The 12,725-nt window shown below is 49.8% G+C and overlaps 1 protein-coding gene across 3 annotated transcripts in view; it reads right to left on the bottom strand.

Annotated features, from left to right (window-relative positions):
* The window catches only part of LOC138510365 (perilipin-2-like), a 559,070-nt gene that overhangs the window by 92,336 nt on the left and 454,009 nt on the right, over positions 1-12,725 (bottom strand). The gene's annotated exons all lie outside the window — the stretch shown is intronic.

The following is a 12,725-nucleotide window of genomic DNA, read 5'->3' as shown; positions in this document are numbered from 1 at the left end:
GACGCTTGCTTTCACACGCATGAGAACAGAAGTCCCAACTCTGATACTGGTTCATTCCATTAAACTGAGAAAACCAGAAGGCAGGCTGGGGAAATGGAACCCAGACACCTACAGGGCAAAGTCTGATGCCAGGTGGTGCTTTGAGAGAAAGCTGGGATAATCAGCTTGCAACCCCTCAATACCCAGACAGCAAAAAGTGATGGCAAAAGATCCCTGAAGCAAGCCCTTAGAGACCAATAGGAGGAATGCCGTAACCAGCCCAATGGTCAGAAAGGAGCGGTTATCAAGTTCCAGGCAGATTCCGATTGGCGAACTACACCAGAAAAAAGTCAAGGGAGACTTAATTCCGAAAAATCACAGCGCAGGGTCTGACCGTACAAAGATCAGAATCCAGTGGAATACATGATGAACCCAAAGAGGAGCTACCCACAGACAGATTAACTGAAATGTGGAAAGAAGAAACCACAAAGAAACTAGCCAAGACAGTGGAGACCAGGAAGCACTGGAAACCCATTCCCACCAGAGGATCTGCCACCAGATGTCCAAGAAGAAAACTGGGGAGAACTGCACTATCTATTACAGCCCAGACACCCAGGGAATACTGTGCAGGAAGCAGGCAAGTCAGAAAACAGAAGTGGGTAGATGACGACCACAAGGCTTCTGAACCCAACAGAGACACTGGATAACGGGCCAAAATAGACCTCATCCTCTCTGGGGAGTTAATGGAGAAGAACTCAGATCAGGGAGAATTTAAATGGCAGTCGTGCATCTAGGGAGAATGTCAAGAAATCACCATCGGAAAATTTACATTCTCCCAATGGGAGACCAGTAGGTAGGGCAGGGAGATGTGACTAGGTCCCCTATTGTCATTTCACAAACACGCACACACTCCGGCTCAACTTTGTAGCGTGCACACACTCATAGCATGTTACAGTTGCATGGTTCATCGGATATCATCCGCTCCATAGGAGAGAACCCCTTTCCCAATTAGCCAGGTCAGTATGGGAAAGAATGGAAGAGAACACTACCACTCCCAAAATGCCTCACTGGGTTGAAGTCAAAACCTGGCCGTTATCTCAAAAAGGCTGCTACGAATACCTGAGGCAGAATGTCGCAAGGAACACCCAGTTAAGTCCAAGGTTGCTAAAAGAAAATTAGGGAATACTTTGACAACCCAGGTCCCCACAGATTTTCTCAGAGCTGAAAGGGAAGGACTGCATTTCCCAGAATTCCCCTGGTTTCCTGATGGAAAGCCTGGACCATACCAAGAAACCACATTTGTTGTCACAAGTACAAGAGAACCCTGGCGTTTGGTGCCATGTCTTTTTCCATCTGGCCCCTGGGGACAGCCTGCTAATTGTTCAGGTATACAGAACCTAAGTTTGGTTTTCGTGATCTCACTAATCCCAATGGGACGTTTGTTGCACATGTGGCTTGTGGTGCATGCAAGCAATGCTTGTTTGGTTGAACCTCCTGTGTGAGAATATTTTATGTGTAAACGGTGGTGGTAAAACTAGTAAACGCTTGCAGTATTAGTCCATGAAGGGTGACATAAGTGTAAAGTTCAAGCATACATTTGTTGAGTTTATTTTGCATGTGAAATCTGGGTTTCAACCACCTTAAGTGTATGGTGTTTATGCCCGTTCTGCAGGGCATTAGGATCATGTGAAGGAAAATGGAGGAGAGCAAAAGAGCATCATGCAACATTGCACCCTGCCTTTCCGTCTTTCACTCATGTTCAGAGCCCACGGAGAAAAAACATTCACAATTAACTTTTCTGAGCTTGGTATTTACATGTCATTTAAGGAAGCTGCAGGCTTTTCAAGAATGAGAATGCAAATGTATTTTCTACAAGGGAGTAGGCAATCTTGTATACAATCTATTGCCTACAAGGGAGGTCTCAGGGCTTAGATTTAAAATGCCATCTGATGGCCTTGCATGTCGCTTTGCAGCAATGTGGAAGAAATGGAGACACTGCAACACCTCCTTATTTACTGCCCAAGTTTACAACTGATCTGATCCGAATACTATAAGCACATATATGACAAGGATAAACCACCTGGGTGTGCCCAACTGTGGCCCAATAATTGTGCAGTCTCTAAGGTATCCTTAGTAGTAGCAACATTACGGTTGCTAAGAAAAATAGTAGAGCTTCAAATATAGGACTTGTTATGAGCCTTTACGTTAACACACGTTGAATCTTGCATTAGAAAAGCAAAGAGTGGTGGTGTGTACATTCCACATTTTTGTACTGTAGTTTGATGAACGGCTGATTTGTATTTTTTTTTCCAAGATAGATATTTTATTTATTAACCAAAGAAATAACAATTAAACAGCAGACATCTATATTGGCATAAGCTTAAAATGGCATAGTTCATTGTAGTTATAATAAAATCATAAAATTAACATATATTTCATTCACAGTGTTGCTTGGCCGTGGAACCAGGGGTGGTGGAGAAGAGCTCCGTGCGAGGGAGGGTGCCTCGACTTGCGATTCAGTCTAGCCAACGGGCGGTGGGAGGCTTTTGCGTGAGGGCTGGATAGCGTTCTGCATAGTCCATGAATGAGTGTTTCGGAAGGGATTGAGGTTGAAGTGCAGTGATCCTTTCCGCTATGACGATGTCCCAGCACTTGGCCCACCATAGTGGGATAGAGGGACCCTCAGGGTGCTTCCAGAGACGGGCGAGGGCTATCGTGGCAGCTGTTAATAGGTGTGTACACAAGCTTGCTGCATTCCCCGACAACGGCAAGGCCCCTTCCCTCGTGTCTCCCAGCAGAATGATTCCGGGGTCCCACGGGATACTGAGACCTGTGATTGCTTGGACATGCATCAATACCCCTTTCCAATAGTGCTCCGCCTTAGGACATTCCCACAGGAGATGGAATAGCGATCCCTCCTGCGGACAGCCTCTCCAGCAGTTCGGTGATGGGTTTACGCCCGCCTTGTACAGTTGGGCTAGTGTGATATAGTACCTGAAGCACACTTTATATCCTCCTTCCCTGTTGGTAACACATTGGGTGCTTCTGTGAAGACTTGCCCATATTTTGTTCCATGCCTCTGGCTCCAGGGAGTACCCCAAGTCCCTCTCCCAATTCAACATGCATCTCTCCTTCGACTCTGGGTTAGACTTTTCCAAGAGTTTGTAGAGGGCGGAAATCTTGCCCCTCGGAGGGGATGACGTCAGTGTGAGTTCTAGAGGTGTTAGGTCCCTGGAGCCGCGTTCTTTAACGGTGCGTTGAGAAATCCAGTGACGGATCTGCGTGTAGTTGAATCTTTCCTCCTCTGTGATGTTAAAGCTCGCCTTGCAGTCCTCAAATGAGAGCGGCTGACCCTCTTTTAGAAAGTCTGAGATTCTGTGAAGGCCTTCCTCTTTCCACTTAGCGAAGCTGCAGTTGCAAAGGCCGGGGGAGAAACACGAGTTGCCCCAGATTGGAGTCAGTGGGCCCAGTGAGCTTTTGCTTCCCCACTTCCTGATCGCAGTTCTCCAGCTGTTCACTGTGTTGCATGTTGCTGGTAGCGGGTTCAGAGTGGGGGAGGATCTCCAGGACTGGATCCGTGGCAGGTCGGGCAGGGGTGACTTGCACCATGCTTCAAGTAAAGGCGTGTGCGAGCTGGGCCGCTCGCCGGTATCTGGGGATGTCCGGGACGCCCAGTCCACCTAGCTGACGGCTATGGGTCATAATTTTCCTGGCAATGCGTGCCCCCCCTTACCCCCCACCCAAGATTAACTTCATGGTTTCTCGCTGCAGAGAGATTAGGTCCACTTCTGGGATATGGGTTGGGAGTGCATGGCAATGGTACAGCACTCTAGGGAGTAGGTTCATTTTCACCGCCGCCGCTCGGCCCAGCCAGGAAATCTCCCGTTTGTTCCACGGTTTCAAATCTGCTAGAAGCGTTTTAAATAGCTGCGGGAAGTTATGTTTGTAGACCAGTGCGCTAGTTTGGGGGATTTGGACTCCTAGGTATTCCAGTGTGGTATTGGCCCATGGGATCGGAAGGTCGGGGCATAGAGCGTTTCTCTGTCGCTTTGGTAGGTTAATCGGTAGAGCTGAGGACTTATCATAGTTCACTCTGAACCCAGAAATTGGGCCAAATGACTAGTTCTTCAAGCAGGGGTTGCAGTGACCTATGCGGATCAGTGATAGTCAAGAGGACATCATCTGCGTAGAGTGCCACTTTGTGTTCAATCCCACCCACGGTGACCCCCCTGATGTTTGGGTTAAGGCGAATCCTCTCGCCGAACAGTTCCATAGACAGAGCGAACACCAGGGGCGACAGCGGGCACACCTGATGGGTCCCTCTGGATATGGGGATGGACGCTGATTTCCTCCCGTTGACTCGGAGTTTTGTTGACGGGTGTGCGTAGTTTAACATTGTCCAAGTTATGAAATTGTGGCCCAGGCCCATGCAAGTGTTAGGGAGAATTCTCCGTTAAGGCTAATTTCCCAAACCTAGTGAGTCCCCCAGCAGCTTCGCTTGATTTTTGGGGTTTATTTTTTCTCCTGCTAAGAGTGAGACACTTTTTCTCCCACTCTTAGACACGATTTGAGATATCCTTTGACTTTGTAATGTGTTTGATGGGCTATGGGGTCTTTTACTCCATAGGGTTTCATGTGTTTTTGGTATGTGTGTTACACAGCACCCTCCGTGCCTTAACACAGGGGTGTCATAGTGACCACCAAACAGACTCCGTACCCTGGGACTGACTACTGTCTCCAAGGGCATGTAAAGTCACCATTGGCTTTACTAGTCCTAAATTGTGAACAGAGCCAGTACAAACCATCATATTGTGGGCTTACTGGTAGGGGCAATTCGATTGCACCTGGGTCTGTTCGAGGGGGCACTGTCCAGTCCCCCCTGAGCGAGTTTTGGCTGGTGGCAGTGGATACTACTTTTTATATTCAACCGCGAATATATTCCTATTTGATTTTCCCATTGTTCGAGGCTGATACTTTTTAACATAGCCTCAAACATACGGCTGGTTTATTTATTTAATATTAATTCACCAGTTGGTATTTTTTGCCAGAACTCTGTTCCAAAATGGCGTTTGTGTTCGCTTCTGTGACTCCAACCCAAGTCGAGCCCTTTGTTCCACTTTTTGGCGGGCTTCTCCACAGAAGCCTCCAAAAGTGGTGCCACTCTGTCTGGGTACCACAGGGGATGTGGGAGGGGGTTTAGGCACCCTGGACTGAGTTGCCTCGGCAACTGAAGTCGCACTCTTGTGTGATTGGCCAAGTGGTGAGCCATCCGGGTCACCACTTAGCATGTTTGAGTGACAGCTAGGACTGACGAATGGGGGTTTTCTGCATAAAAGCAGGGCTTTGGGGACTGGGACTTCAGACGTCGCCACAGGACCAAAGAATCCGAAGAGGAAGAAGCTGAGCCTACCTGCAATGACGACACCACCGGTGGAGCCCTGCTGAACCGACTCACCACTTCTTCCAACGACAGAGGAGATCTTCATCCCGAAGAGTCTTCTTCCTTTGACTGGTGGGGATAACCAGTTTGCCCGCCTTTTCGCCTTCCTGGATCATCTCGTGGCCGCCTTGACTGTGCCAAGCACCCCGGCAACCGGAATACCATGTTTTCTCCACCACTGCGAATAAAAGGGTAGTACCTTTTACCGGAGAACTCTGCGGCTGGTTTCTTCCCTGGCAGTGCAACGACCTTCAGCTTTCATCCACGCCGAGATCTTCTCTTCCTCTGGACGACGCCGCAACTTGCATCCACTGCCAGGAACAACTGCCCCCGCTGGAGGATTCTCTCCACTTTCAAGGTACTGTGTCCGCCTGGCCTCCCTCGCAACAGTCTGTGTGGGGTGTCTCGTAAATCCTCAATTTAGCACTTGGGTTGGCCCTAGGCTGGCTAACTGAACTTTTCTGAGCTGAACTAATTCCTTTTTAAACTCTCTGCAAGACTTTCCAAGCCTTTTAAACTGTGTGATCTCGGGCGCATTGGTGTGCTACTCTCTCCAAGAGGGAGCTTGTCCTCTGAACTTTTTGCTCACAAGTAGACATTGACTTTCCTGCCTTGCTAAGTGCTTCTAAAGTATTGTGTTGTGTGCTGTTCCTAATTTCTGCCTTTTCCCTCGCTTTTTCTTAAACCTATTTGAGTGCCATCTTTAGTTAAGCGCTCACCCTCTGTCTGGAAATAAGTGGTGTTAACTAAGACTTGTCTAATAAGGACTAAGGGATGTATATATATTAATAGTGACTGTTTTTGAACATGTTTATAATAAGTGTTTCTTTAAATAAATAATTATATACTTGATACCAAAAGCTCTGGTCAGTGTTTGCTTGTGCTACTGTATTTTGGTACCTATCTTGTATACTCTATATACTGTCTAACTCTTGTTGAGAGAAGTCTGGCTGCTCAGCCACAGCTACCAGGTAAATCTGGGTGGTGCAGACTGCTACCAATTGGGTTTACTGCCAACACCTGTAGTCTTAAGCCTTTTGCAGTGGTCCCTAAGGGAACTGCACAGGTTTCTGCCTAACAGCAAGCTATGGTGCTCCGAATGTAGTCCCAGTTTACTAGATCAAACTCTTTATGTGCGTCGAGGGGTATTAACAGCAGGGTCTTCATTCTGTTCAGGGACTCGATATTTAGCGTGCACCTAATATTATCATGTGTCTCCCCCCCTGCCCGGGATACAGCCTGTTTGATCTTTGTGTATTAACTCGAGGAGAATCCTGCCTAGCCTATCTGCTAACACCTTGGAGTAGATTTTCCCCTCGTTATTCAATGCTATTGACGTATATGAAGCCGCCTGTTGAGGGTCCTTCCCCGGTTTCTGGAGTAGGATGGTGGTTGATTCGGCCATGGAGTTTGTTACCTTTTTAGTGGATAGGAAAGAGTTGAATAGCATTGTTAGTTGCAGAATTAGGATGCGTGCAAATGATTTATAAAAATTGGGCATCAGTCCATCCGGGCCTGGGGCGGTGTTCTTTAGTGATTTTGTGGCGTCTATGATTTCCTCTGCAGAGATCGGGGCTTCTAGGGAGTTGAGGGGGGACGTGACAGCCGGGGCGTGAAATGACGCTAGGTAGAGTTGCTGCTGGGCTCTATCCTCTTGAGATGAGGGTGCCCTTGCATGAACGCCTTATAGTGGTTTACCAGGGTTTCTATTATGTCTGGGGTGGTGAATTTGCTTTTCGCATTCGACCCTTTGTGGCTTATGATGTTGTTTCTGCTGTGTCTTTCGTAATTTGTGTGCTAGTAGCCGGTTTGCCTTATTGCTTTTATGGTAATAAAATTGTTTTGTGTAAGCCAAGGCCTTTGCGGTGTGGCCGGCCCAGTGCATCTCTAGCGCCCTGCTAGCTTTTTTTAGCTCCCTGTCTGCCCTTCTAGAGTATTGGGTCTTTAGTTCTTTTTCTAGAGTGGAGCCTTTGGAATCCAAGACTTGTTTGCGGATCTTGGAGACTCTGGCATACTCAGCAGCTGCACTGATAAACACCCCTCTTATTACGGGCTTCATAGCCTCCCATAATAGCCCAATTGTGACTTTGGGGTTCCAATTTTCCTTGAAGTAATTGATCAAGGCGTCTTCCGCCTCTCCCCTAATCACCTGGTCCAGTAGCAGGGTATCATTGAGCTTCCAAAATCTGGGAGGGGGGTCGGGCACCCCCGACCCCCCCCAAGATCGAGGGGTCTGCCGACACTGGTGCATGGTCGGATACCATATGTGTGTGGATTTCTATGTTGCTAAAGCATGGGAATAGGGTGCTAGTGGCTAATATGAGATCAATTCAGGAGTGCCCTCCATGAGCGTTTGAGTAAAATGTGTTGTCGCGGGTCTCTGGGTTGGCTACCCTCCATATGTCTACTGTGCCCGACTCTCTGAGCAATCTAGCTAGTGCCAGTCCTCGGGTGAAATCTGGGTTGGATGGGGCAGTGATTTATCCCTTACGGTGTCTGGGACTGCGTTAAATTCCCCCCCGATTAGGAGGTATCCCGTGGTGAAAGTTAGTAGCGATGGGAGTAGTTCTAATATGAATTTGTCCTGATTTGCGTTAAGCGCGTAGATCCCTGCGATTGTGATTGGTTGCACGGCAATGTATCCACGTATAAGGAGATATCTGCCGCTGGGTCCTTTTTAACTGTGGGGTTGGATAGAGGGAACTTGTCACTTAATAGGATCGCCACCTCCCCTCTTTTTCTCACCACTGGAAGCAAAAAAGCCCTGTTTGAAGCGTTTAAATTTGATTCAGTGCTCGACTGGCAAAAGGTGGGTTTCCTGGAAGATTACTACATCCCCATTTAGTGTCGCCAACCTATTCTCCATCGATTTGCGCTTCCTTGGAGAATTAAGACCCTGGACATTCCAGGTCAAGATGCGGACATCTCTTAACGTTGTCCGGGCCTATTGATTATGGGGCGCGGTTGGTTCTGTGCAGGTAGTGCTGTATAGGAACAGGGGAGTCTTTGGGTGGCTCCCGTGTGTGTGTGAAGATGTGCTGCAATTACTGATGTCCACAAATAAAACCGTAACTGTTAATTGGGGCCACTGGGGAATTGAATAGTTCGCCGGGCCCTTAACTACCCCCCCAAAACTGTAGGAATGAGACCATAAAGCTCATCCGTGGGGTTGCTGGTCAACCCCATCGTCAGAAGTTGCGTCCCACAGGGGTAGGGAATATCTGCAGGGGAGCGGTATTGAGGGCTCAGGGGCAGTGTGGATGATGTTGGCGTGAGGTTATGTGCTTAACTGGGTGCATATGGGATTTCCCCGTGGGTGCTAGGCCCTTCCCCCACTCCCGCCCGGGTGAGAGGAGGGCATCCAGAGCGATGACGGTGCTTGTATGTCTCTCGAGTTCTCCGAGGGGATATGGCACTAACCTGTCATGATGGCTTCAGGCGAGATACTAGGATCAGCCAATCAGTCCGGATTATGCTGATTCCGGGGGCCACGGGGCCTACGGCGCCTGCCGGCATGTGACCAGCGGTTGGATGTTGGCGAGCCGGGTTGTGAATGGGAGTGTGTAGCAGGTTCAGAGTTCTCGTTGGTGGATCTTTTTCCCAGAAACCGTTCCGCCTACTTAGGGTTGTGGATCTGCCTGTGCGATCCTTCCCATTCGAAGCATAAGGCTGTTGGGTGACCCCAGCGGTATCGTTTCTGGAGGGTTATGCTTGCAAGGTCTTGAAACAGCGCAATGTTGGCGCCTCTGAAGGTGATTTGCTTCGAGGACCTAGCCCCTCTCATCTCCTCCTTGAACCTGAAAAAGTGGATTTGGGCGAGAACATCCGGAAGGGAAGATGCTGCTTGTCTTGGCGCTGTGCGGTGGACTGTCGATTACTAGAGGGGCACTGTCCGGTAATGTTATTATGAACTTCAACAGGTATTCGGTGAAGCCTTCGAGCTTTTCGTTGTTGATTGTGGTAGGGATTCCGCGAATACGGATGTTGTTGTGACGGAATCGATTTTCACTATCCTCCTGTTTGATTTCAAGTGCGTCGCACCTGGCTTCCAAGGTCGCTATTCTGTTTAAGCCACATTCTAGTTCGAATGTGTTGTCACACAGGCCGTTCTCCACTTCCTCTGTGCTTTTTTTCACCTCCTCCACTCTTCTGTCCAGAGAGGCGATTTTCGTAGTGACTTCCCCTGTGCCCTTTTGGACCTCTTTGGTAAGGGCCAGCAAAAGATCTTTTAGGTCTGTTTTAGTGGCGAAATGGTCCACCTGCGATTGCTCCATTGAGTGGGTGCCCCCAGGTGTAACGCTTGTGGCGCGGTCGCACTTGCCCGCTTTATTCTGGCATGTGCTAGTCATCATTGTCGTGATGTCCGCTTGTTTTGCTGCTTTGCTGCTTTTTGACATGGCTCTGCCGGACGGGAAGTGTGGGAGGAAATGCTGCGGCTAATCCGTCTGCTTGCAGCTTTGGAGGGCTCTTACGGGGCAGAGGGCAGAGCTCTGCCGGTTGTGCCCTGCGATTGGGCGGGAGTTGGCGTGCGCCTCTGTGATGCTGTGCTGTCTGGTCTGACATGAGGACTGCTGCGTGCGCCAGGGTTGTGTGTATTGCATTTTGGGGTGACTCCCGGTGTCCTGCTGTTCTCCGCTGCGCTGCTGGGCAGTTCCTAGGTTGCCAATCACTATGGCTGGGCCGGAACAGCGCCAGCTGTCGCCACAAGGGTGGGGTGGGGGGGACCCCGGGATGTCGCGCTTGATACTTGGGCTCTCAGTGGTTCTGGGCCAATGCTGCATAGCGGTGTGTGGAAAGCGTTCCGAATGTGGGCCGCTTTAGGTGCAAATGGTTCTTTGGTTTACTTGCGGGATGATCTGTTGGCCTGGCCAAGGGTGTGCTTGGCTATGCTAGCGCCCGCAAGAGAGTTTTCCAAGCTGGGGCAGGGTGCATAGAGGGTTTGGGGGTTGCGGCAGTTGTCCGGCACTCTCGCAGATGTGGGTTGCCCTACGGACTGGTGTTACCTCTGTTGCGGACTAACCTTTAAGAGGGCCGCCTGCCTGCTCAGTAGCTGCTGTCTCCTGAGCCGTAAGAGGGGGACGTTGCAGATGTTGGAAGCCCTCTTGATGGGCTCTGGTCTCTGACTTTATGTGCAGTGTCCCCTGGCGCGGTGTGTGGTGTGCTCTCGGGTGCTGCAGCCTAACCCGGCTGGATGATAGTAGGAGGGGCCGGCACAGGGCCCAGCGTCCCCCGGGCCGCAGGGGGGGGGGGGACACCACCGATGTTGGGGAGTTCTTTTGTTGGATCCTGGGCTCGGCCTTTGGAATTGCGGTCCCCTAGTGCGGCGTGCGCTAGGGTGCTACCGCCGAGCCTGGCTGGATGAAAGTGGGAGGGGCCGGAGCAGAGCCCGGCACCCCCTGCGTCACAGGAGGGGGACACCGCGGATGTCGGGAGCTCTCCTGGTGGGTCCCAGACTCAACTTATCTGCTTGGGGTCCCCTGGAGCGGGATGTGATGTGCGCTCGGGCGCTTTCACCGGGTCCAGCTGGATGATGACAGGAGGGGCTAGAGTGGAGCCCCAGCCTCCCGGTGTGCTGCTCCAATGCCTCTGGGCCAGGGGCCCCGTGCCCGTTTACAGCCTCGATCACGTGGGTGGCTGCTGCCTCACGGGTTCTCCCTCGATGGCACCGGACGGTGCTGGAGGGCTTCTGCCCGCTGATCTCCTGGATACGCTGCTGTGGGGATCTCCGGCCACCGCAGCCCGCTGGGTTCACCTTCCAGGGCCACATGCGGGACACACGCGATGGCACCGCTCAGTGTGGGCAAATCCGAGGCCTTACTGCGGCCCGCGGCTGGCTGGTGTTAATGGTGGTTTGCCCCTCCCCCTCTGTGGCCACAATCAATATGGGCACCCGCCATTTTGGCCTTCTTCCTGCTGGTTTGTTGGGAGAGTGCAGAGCTCTCCCGGCCACAAGGATGCACTGTGCTGCTTCTGACCATGCTCACCAGAAGCAGTGGATATTCATTCATGGTTCGGCCGTGCCTGATGTAGGTTCGGCAGCGGCTTCAGTCCGCAGGAATTCGCTCCGACGACGGGGCTGTCCAGGAACGCTCATGGAGCCATGCCGTACGGTCGGCACCCGGCCACGCCCCCCGATTTGTATTTTAAAACTGTTACTCTTCTTTATTGACTCTTTGATGTATTGTATTTGGAATCCATAAAATTGTATTTGATGAATTCAAATGCAATTTTATTGATTCCAATAAAATGTTATCAATATTTTTATTGATTAATGGATAGAGTTGAATTTGTATTTTTGCATTCATAGATTTTAGGTTGGATTGAATGTGTAAGGTATAATTAAAACCATAACACTCAAAAAATATTTATAACCCACTCTGTTTTGATGGTAACCATCCCAATCGCATGTGCTACAAGAATTGTTTTACAATAATTCCTCAAATCCTATCGAGTGTGAGGAGCCAGGAAAGAGACTCAGAAATCATGATTGTGGTTACAAACTGTTATTCAAAATAATAAAGGGGTTGGAAAATGCCTTGCTGTCCCTGCTCAAGGAGGCATTTTCCTACCTCAACCAAAACTAAGCATCTGTCCTGCATCAAGATGTCCAAAGCAAAATGTCCTGTGTCCGAAATTCTATCCTAGCGATGACATTCTAAAAGTAACAAGTGCTAAGGGTAATGACTTTGGCCTTGAAAGTGCACACATGTTCAAGTCCAAAATAAAGGTGCAACTCCAACACAAACATTGCCAATGGATCGTGTTCAGCTCCAGGGGATGGTGCCCTTCCCCAGGTTTCTCGTCACCAACGCAATGGATCAACAAGGCAATCAAAGTTCCTTATAGCCCAAGAGGATAACCCTCTCCTCTTGGCATTGCACTTCACTCCTAGAAAAATGTCTCCCTTCCAGAGGCCTGTTCATAGAATTCAAAACCCTGAGTATTAGTCTTCCTGGGTATTCTCTGTTCAACAAAACAACTTTGATTCAACACAACTTGTATGCGGGTCCCAGACTCGCAGGACACCTTGTCTACCACCCCAAAAGGTTCTTCTCCACGTTAAATGCAACTTGACTCACAAGCTTGTCTTTGGGATTATTCTTTTACAACGCACTTAATACTGGAAACCAATTTCTAACTGCGAGACTGGGATTCGGACCTGTGTTGCTATGTGTGTTCTTGCTTCCAACACAAACAAGCTATCCTCCAGGCCACCTGGTGTACCTTCTTGCCAGGCCTTTGTCCTGTGGTTCACTTCACACACTTGCAAAACTTGGCTTTGACCGGTATACTTTGCTGTCAGGAC

The sequence above is a fragment of the Ambystoma mexicanum genome, chromosome 6p (genome assembly GCF_040938575.1).
Source record: "Ambystoma mexicanum isolate Mex_15411 chromosome 6p, UKY_AmexF1_1, whole genome shotgun sequence".
Lineage (NCBI taxonomy): Eukaryota > Metazoa > Chordata > Amphibia > Caudata > Ambystomatidae > Ambystoma > Ambystoma mexicanum.
The sequence above is the reverse complement of the archived record's forward strand: the minus strand, read 5'-3'. Positions and strand labels throughout refer to the sequence as shown.